The sequence below is a fragment of the Cyprinus carpio genome, chromosome B12, assembly GCF_018340385.1.
Source record: "Cyprinus carpio isolate SPL01 chromosome B12, ASM1834038v1, whole genome shotgun sequence".
Lineage (NCBI taxonomy): Eukaryota > Metazoa > Chordata > Actinopteri > Cypriniformes > Cyprinidae > Cyprinus > Cyprinus carpio.
In genome coordinates, this window is record NC_056608.1 from 4,039,320 (window position 1) to 4,048,631 (window position 9,312).

A 9,312-nucleotide genomic window follows, 5' to 3' on the forward strand; every position below is an offset into this window, starting at 1 on the left:
GATGCAGGGAGTATGGCAAAGAGACGCAGTGTCTCGTTCCCTCGGGGAACCATGGATACATACGTAACCTAAAGACGTTCCCCTTCAGGAACTCGAGCTGCGTCGAGAAACATTTTGGGAACGAGAATACCCACTGTGCCATACTAAGTCCCTGCTTGTGTGTGTATCTCTTGAGCACATCACGAAGAGAGAACTTGGGACCCTGGGGTAGATGCCAGGTCTAGGTTATAGAAGAGGACAAAAGTGCCAGAGGACCAGCCCACTGCAGCACATATGTTCTGCAAGGCCACACCCAAGTTGAAAGCCTTGGAGGCCGCCATACTCCTAGTCAAGTGCGCTCTGACCCCCATAGGTGACATGAGGCCAGTTGTTTGTTAAATATAAGTTTTTGTATTTTAAAGTAATGACCAAGCGGCCAGCGGCAGACAGTAAGCTGATCATATATGTTTGATCAATTTAGCCTTCTCAAATCATCATGACTTAACTAAAAGAAAGTCTATAGATATACTAAAACAGTTACATATACCAATGTTTAACCATTAAACCCAGATAAATGTGCGCTATATCCAGTAGTTTATGTGGAGAGTGGAAGCTGTGCACTTTGCAGGACACTGAGGCGCCAGCGTGATCACTTGCATGTTTTCCATGGATATGCCATCATTTTTGCTCATAAGGTAAGAGTAATTCATCATTCGTAACTGTAAAGGGTCTAATTTTATTTTTGTTCACTCACAATATCAACAAAACTTTGTGCATTTATAAAATAAATAAAACAAACATCTTCCGTCTGGTCTTGAATAGGAGCGCTTCACAAAAATGAACCGAAACTCAGCGAATACATGCCTCACAGACATAATAAATATATCTAAATATATCATCTTTAAATAAGTACTTAATGAAATAAAACATATCGAAAACAAAATCTCTTTTATTATAATCAATCCGTATAGATGCATTTCTTAAAGGTGCGTCTAATGAGGAGATGGCGAGCACTGCACATGACCAATTGGCTCATTGTTTGTCGTGGTAATCAAATCAAAACTCTTTCAAAATGCAGCTTTTCCCGAAGCATTGGGAACTTTTAATAACTCCCCACGCTCCAACTTCTCCCTGATGCTCTGCATGGTCAACTGTCACCTGTATGCTAATGCGTGCATATATGTGCTGCATATTGTGTAGGCGATGTATAATATTTATAATATCCTATAATCATTATAACAGTATTTCATACAGTAGCCTATGTGTGCTCTGCGCGTATATGGGCACGATAAAAGGAGAGAAGCTAAATGAGCCCGAACCGAGCCCGATCTGTAAAAAAAAAAAAAAAAAAAAATGGCCCAAGCCCGGCCCAAATGGACTCAGCGTGTCGGGCCCCATCAAGACCCGACGGGCTTGCAGACCTCTACTCCAGAACCACTGCCAGGTCCCATGAGGGCACCTTAGTGCGATGTACTGGCCTCAGCCTCAGGGTGCCACAGAGGAAATGAGTTACAAGTGGGTGTCTTCCCAATGACTGACCAACAAGAAGGGTGTTGTAAGCAGCTAAGGCCATCACGTATACCTTCAGAGTGGCAAGAGATAACCCTGCGGAGAATCACTCCTGCAGAAACTCCAAAACTGTACCAATTGGGCAGTTGACTGGGTCTTGCAGTCACTGTCCGTACCATGAAGTGAGAAGCTTCCAGTTCACAGTGTGTACTGTTTACTTGTGGCAGGAGCTCTGGACTGGAGTATAGTCTCAACAACCTCAGTTGAGAGACCAGTTGCTAGGAGCTGTGCCCCCCAGATGCCACACCTACAGCTTCCACAACTTAGGGCAGGTGTGAAGAATTGTGTCCCCCGCCTAAGAGGTCCCTTCTGATCGGAATCTCAAGCGGAGAGCAGTCGAGGAGGGACACCAGGTCCGAGAACCATACTCGGGCCGGCCAGAACGGGGCTACTAGCAACAGATGGACGCCGTTCTGGTGTACTCTCTCCAGAACTCCCGGGAGCAGAACGATCGGGGGAAAAGTGTACTAGAGCCCGACCGATATGGGTTTTTTCGATACCGATATTAGGGAGTAAAAAAGACTGATAACAATATATCGGCCGATATTCTTTTTGTGTAGGCTATATTATAGTACAGTATAGTCAAAAGTTTGGACACACTTCCCATTCGTGAGTCCAAACTTTTGATTGGTACTTTATATAGAATACAGTATATAGCCTACATAAACAGAATGTATATACATAAACACATTTTTTGCAATGATAACTCAAATGTGGTGATCCAACACTTATGATGTGACAAACATGGGACTATATAGTGTAGGCAGGGGAGAGCACTTAAGGCACTGGAGCACCCACCAGGACCTTTCCCTTTATAACTCCCTTTTGTAAATAAATCCTCCCTCCGTGGCATTTATTGAGCAATCCTTGTCATGTGATTCTTCACCCTGTGAGACTGGTGGAGAATGCAGGCAAGTCAGTGAAGAATTATTGACGAGTGATCTCCTTCACCTCACCTTTTTTTTTCTGTGTGTCTCCGGTTTTCTGTCACAGGTAAGCACTCCTCCCCCAACATGGACAAAATCCTCCAGTGGCTCACCGAGATTAGCATCCGCCAGCAACAGATCATTGAGCACCTCGCCACCCGTCAAGGAGAGACCGCCTGCTGGCCACGGCTAAGCAGCCTGCCAGCCCCAAAGGTGGCCGCCGAAGACAGAGGCCTGCTAAAGGACCTCGTCAGTGCCCCGTTCTTCTGGCCTCGGACAGCGGGAGAGAAGGTGAGTCCCCCTCCCAAAATCCTAACCTCTTCTATGATGTGTTCCAACAGGTGATGGGAGGGGGCTCATTTGGAAAGGAACAACGCGAGGACGACAGGCTGAAGCATTGCTGGACATAGGTCTGGTTCATTGAAGGCAAGGAAGCTCAGCCTGGCCCCCATCCTCTCCCGCATTTCGTCGTTCAAATCGGCCTGCTCTATTGTGTCACTCAGTGAAGGATGGAGGAAAAATTATTGTTGTTGGTGCCACGCACCAAGAAAGAGACCGTTTTGGAGCTGGCCCACTCACATCCCTTGGCAGGGCACCTCGGGGCCGTGAACACCATCGTGCGGATCCATGACCGCTTTCGACTTTGACTTTAACTTTATTAATCCCCGAAGGGAAATTTAGATGTCACAGCAGCACAACCATAAAATGAATAAATTAAAACAACTTTAAAACAACATTCACAAACAACATAAAAACTTGTTCTCCAGTATCAAGTTGCAAAGCATTGTAATTATATACAAAAACATAAATCCTAAAAAGTATGTCATCTTAAATAACACTCATTATACAACCTAATTGCCGTTGGGAAAAAAGACTTCCTATAACGCTCCCTGTATCAGCGTGGATGGATCAATCTTAAGCTGTGGGTACTCATAAAATCACGAACTATTTCATTTAAAGGATGACAATCATGATTCATCATCGAATAGAGTTTCCCAATCATTGTATCCTGCATTATCACCTCAAAGGTGGGTAACACACTCCCTACGACAGAACCTGCCTTCTTTATTAGTTTATTTAACTTATTCTTCTCCTTTTCTAGCAGTCCCCCTCCCCCAACTTGTGGCAGAGTACAATATCACAGATGAGACCACAGAGTCATAGAAGGTCTTAAGTAATACATGACTTACACCATAGGACCTCAGTCGCCTTAACAAATGAATACAACTTTGACCTTTCCTATAAACATGCATCGTGTTGTCAGACCAATTGAGCTTATTATTCAAATATACACCCAAATACTTGTACGTTTTTACAATCTCAACTTTTTGACTGACTCTCTTATTTTGAGAGACACAGTACTGCATCCTCACATACTGTGGTCTATTTGAAAGATCCAATTTACCATACCATGATGTACTCCAGCATTTTCCATCTTACTTTGCAATAGTGAGGGCTGAATAGTATTAAACGCACTAGAGAAGTCAAAGAAAGTAATCCTGACATTACTGTCCGGGGTCTCTAAATGACTTGAAGATTTATGCAAGAGGTATATAATATGCATCGTCAACCCCAACACCAGTTTTATAAGCAAACTGAAGTTTATCCACAGCACCACACAATACTGACTTTAAGTAATCTAGTACTAATCTCTCAAACATTAATTGTGACGTTAAAGATATTGGTCTATAATGTGAAAACCTTGGGATTTATTAACTTGGGTACGGGTACTATGCATGATGTCTTCCATAAAACAGGTAATTTCTCCAAGCGCAGACTCAAATTAAAAATATAATGTACCACCCTACAAATCTGATCAGCACAGACTTTAAGGACTCTCGGATTAATGCCATCCGGACCATGAGATTTATTTATCTTAATTCTCCTTAACCCATTTCTTACTTGTTCAACTGACATAGAAAAGCCAGGAATACACTCACAAATTGGAGAAATGGGAGAAATGGATGAGCTAATAGCTTGGGATAGAAAGATTGGAGAGCTCTGTGGTAAGCTACTTTGCGGGAGATGTTCAAGATCATCATTAGACCCAGCATCAAATCTATAAAAAAATAAATTTAATCCATCTACCCATGTCTGACCACCTGGGACAATATACCTTCTTACTTTATTTTCATGTCCAGACATCATATTTAGATCTTTGCAAACCCCTCTCACATTCTTTTGTTGTAGTTTCTGTTCCATTTTTAACTTATAACTCTCTTTCCCCTCTCTAACCTTAACTTTCAATAACCTCTGTACTCTCTTTTGCTCATCCTTATCACCCACTAAAAAGGCCCTCTTTTTCTCGTTTAATAATACTTTTAACTCAGAGGTAACCCAAGGCTTATTGCTTGAATAACATTTCACTGGCCGGGCTCGGAAGCCGAAGTGAAGCGGTTCTGCATAGCCTGCCTGACCTGCCAAGTGACGTCACCCAGGACGCCTCCTCCCAGTCCACTGATACCGCTGCCCATAATCGAGGTGCCATTCGAGCGCATTGGGATGGGCCTTGTGGGGCCGTTGCCTAAGTCTGCCCAGGGACATGAACACATCCTGGTGATTGTCAGCTATTCCACCCAGTACCCAGAGGCAGTTCCCCTCCGAAAAGCCACTGCCAAAGCCATCGCCCAGGAACTCTTCCTGCTCTCCAACCCATCCCAGCAGAGATCCTGACTGATCAGGGTACTCCCTTTATGTCCCGGCTAAGCAGTTGAGGACCACAGTCTACCATCCCCAGACCGACGGACTGGTCAAATGCTTCAATCAGACACAGGCTGATCGGTTACAGTTGCAGCTCATCAGGTGGTGGCTACATAAGCCACGCAAGCCCTGCCACCTTTGAGACACTTCTCCATGAGACCGAGCATTAACTCGCCCTCTCATTTCTCCCACAGACAGCAGCGTGTGACCGACCAGCCCCAGAGGAGCACAGCAGGGACCCACTGCACTGGGAAGAGGGAAGAGAGCAATTACGGCACCAGAGCACCCACCAGGACCTTTCCCTTTGTCACTCCCTTCTGTAAATAAATCCACCCTCCGGGGCATTTATTGAGCAATCTTTGTCATTTGATTCTTCACCCGGTGACTATATTAGACATGTGCCGATATTCTGTAATGTGATATCGCGGTAATGAATATGCACAATATTGTTATTGTGGGCACTTCTAAATACCGAGAATAATTATATATTACAAATTATTCAGAATTTGGAATGCATTTTAAGAATACTTTTCCCATCAACTGGTCAAAATGCACAACACCGGAAATATATAAATATTATTTTATATTATTTAAATGTTTAGAAAGTAGCAGCTGCTTTTATTTATGGGGTTTCCAGGGTAAGGGCTGCATTTTCTGCATTTTAGCACCATCTGCTGTCAGAGAGTGAATGTGCTTTCATTCCATAAAATTTTTTCATTTTAATCTGGACTACAACATGCCCTAGATATTGTTTGAAAGTGTTTTGATACTTTATTGTTCATTAACACTTTACATTAGGGCTTCATTAGTTAACAAACTGCCAATGAAAAATTTTTCTGAACATTCATTAATCTTAGGTATTCCAATATTTAATAACACATTGTTAAAATCGAAAGTTGCAACTTTGTTATTTAATAAGCTAACATGAGCTAAGACTTGAATTTTTTAACAAAGATTAGTAACTTCTGTAGCAAATGTAGCTATTGCTCATTGTGAATGTTAATGGTTAACTAATGAGGTCTTATTGTAAAGTGACACCTATGGGTCTTTAAAATTCTTTTGCACTTTAATCAGTGTAAAACTTTTAATTTTAAATATATTTTTTGTATTGCTTTATTGCATTTAAATGTTCATTTATTTTTGTAATAAGAAAAAAGTTATTTAACCTGTTTTACTGTATTATGACCACTTTTTTGAAACTTAATTTCAATACCGTGATAATACCGCATACCGTGACAAAACATTATCAAATAATCGCAATAGGAAAATTTGATACCGGCATATCCCTACTATATATATATATATACACACATTTTTTTTCTGTACTTGTTTACCAAAGTGTAATTCTTTATTATCCATGTAATCCATATCACTAATATCTAAGCTTTTTATTTTATGTAATGCTTATACAGGATTCATCCAGGCTCACTACTGCCACAGTGCCATTAATTTGAACATATGCATGAGGAACTCACATAGCTGTGTCTCTTGCCAGCCCCAGCAAACTCCAGCTCTCCATAGGCATCTGTGGGCTGCTCGGAGGAGTGCTGTGTGCTGTCCCAGTGACTGACGATGGCCGCGCTGAAGTAATCGCCCAAGGCCACTGAAGGATGGGAGTCCCGCGTGGCCCCACATTGACACCGACCGCCATTGCTATTAAAAGAACAGACAAAGGATTTGTGCTCTGACTGTTCTACAGAAGAGATACTGGATACTCAATACAGAAAAGTCAACCATCTTACCTGAAAGAGTCCTCCACAAATGTCGTGCACACTCTCTTCTTCAATAAATTTGGAATCCAGCTCTAAAATCAATAAATTTACAGAAGTATCCCATTCATTAACATTAGTAAATGCAATAGCTAATATGAAATAATAATGAGTCCTACTTTTTAAAGTATTTCATAATTGTTTGTTAATGTTAGTAGAAGCAAAGTTGTTCATTTCATTTTCATGTTAGTGCATGATTAATACAGTGTATTGATTAATATTAAGAACTGCAACTTTTTTATTTTTCAAAATGTATGAATAAATGTTAAAATTAACAATGGATAATATTAAAGAAATTTTTCACCCCAAAATTTGCTTAAATGTAACTCATCCTCAGGCCTCCCAAGATGCAGATGAGTTTGTTTCTTCATCTAAACAGATTTGGAGAAATTAAGCAGTGCATCACTTGCTCACCAATGAATCTTATGCAGTGAATGGGTTTCTTAGAAACATGCAGCTTTTCTCTTCACAAGAAGTTAATTGGTGTACAGGAGTTGTTTGGATTATTGTGATGTTTTTATTATCTGGACTCTCATTCTGATGGCACCCATTCACTGCAGACCATCCATTGGTGAGCAAGTGATGTAATGCTATGCTACATTTCTCCAAATTTGTTCTGATGAAGAAACAAACTCATCTACATTTTAGTTGGCCTCAGAGAGAGTAGATTTTCAGCAAGTATTTATTTTTGGGTGAAATATTCATACTTGAGGTGAAAAGACAAAGAAGCATTGTTCATTGTGAGTTCACGCAAACTCATAATGTAGTTAACTAATGTTAACAAATTAAAACTTATTGCAACGTGTTATCATCTTATCTATTTGATTTCATCAGTCACAAAACTATAGGTTAAACGGCTCACTTTATCCCAACTCCACTTGTAATTTCATCATTAGGTCCACACCCACCCCTTTCATCAAGAAAGCAAGCCAGACCAGTTTACCCATTATAGAACCTCATCACTTATTTAGACTTTAAGAACTCTGTGTTTAGTGTCCCTTCAGTGTTTGTCTGGAACACTGAAACACCAAAGCACAAACTTAATTCATGCACAGTACAAATAACTACTTGTATTCTTCAGAGGAATATGGGGTAATTATTTTTGGAGAAATGGGACATCTTCTGAGAATTAATTATTTAATGAGTGCAACTTTAAAGGAAATGATGTGTGTGCGCTTGTTTATGTGATTTATGAGGACACAAATCTGCATAATGACGTGGGTATGACATAGGTATTACAACACCAAGCTTATTTATGAGGACACTTTTGGTGTCCCTGTAATTCAAAAGGCTTACAAATAATACAGAATGATTTTATTTTATTTTTATTAATCTAAAAATGCACAAAGTTTCCTGTGAGGGGTAGATTTCATTGTAGGGTGATACCATTATGCCGATGGAGAGTCACTATTAACCATAAAAACCATGTGTGTCTTTGTGTACTGTAAAATTCAACCTACTAAAATTGAATACATTGATTAAAATTTAATTACTGAAGTAGAACATCGAATTTAAAATCCATAAAATTGAATATAAATTAATGTTTTACCCTGTTTATGTCATCTTTTTTTTATAGCTTGTATGTCACTTCATATATAAACCGATGGAAATCTGAAAACAAAAACATATTTTTTAAACTTTACTGTATATGTAAACTAGGGGTTTTAATATGCTCCCTTTAAAACAAACACCACCACAAAAACATAATGTATTTTAAACACTTATAGTACATTTAAAAAGTACAACAAATGTAAGTGCGCTGTAACATTTAGCTACATTGTAGTTGGTAAAAATGTGACCAATAAAGACACTACCTAAGAAGCACATGCCGAGCACACATGCGCAGTCTTGTAATAACCCACGGTATGTTGTTTTAGAAAAACTCCCAGCAGTCCTGTTCATTGTCAACATTAAATAGAAACGATACGAATTGCAAGCAATTTTTCTTTGTATTATTAATAACATAATAAATGACCATTAATGACCATTAAACGGCCGGAGCATGTCTGCAACAACACAAAATCAAGGCAAAGAAGTGCTTTGGTTATAGCTACAGGTGCGGTAAGCAGTTGACTGAGAGACCTACCAGATCTTGTTTTGGCATCACGGCCACTGCATCTTCCTCAACTTCCTTTTCATTCATCTTGCTTTGTTTATGGACTTTATGAAGTCGCTGTTTGTTGTGAGTTTCACTTCAGAGCGCTCTGCTGCGGCAGCGAGTGACGTCCTTGACACCCGCGAACGAAGAAGTCCGGGATCGCTCGAGACTTGCTGTGTAGGCTACCTGAGAAATCAGGTGTAACCAGCGCAGGGTGTGGTTACAGAGGAGAGGCACGTGAGTGGAGGAAAAAATACGAGATAGTGTTCTC

At 40.4% G+C, this 9,312-nt stretch overlaps 1 pseudogene; it reads right to left on the reverse strand.

Annotated features, from left to right (window-relative positions):
• Positions 1-9,312, reverse strand: part of LOC109064174 — a 61,979-nt pseudogene extending 52,667 nt beyond the window's left edge.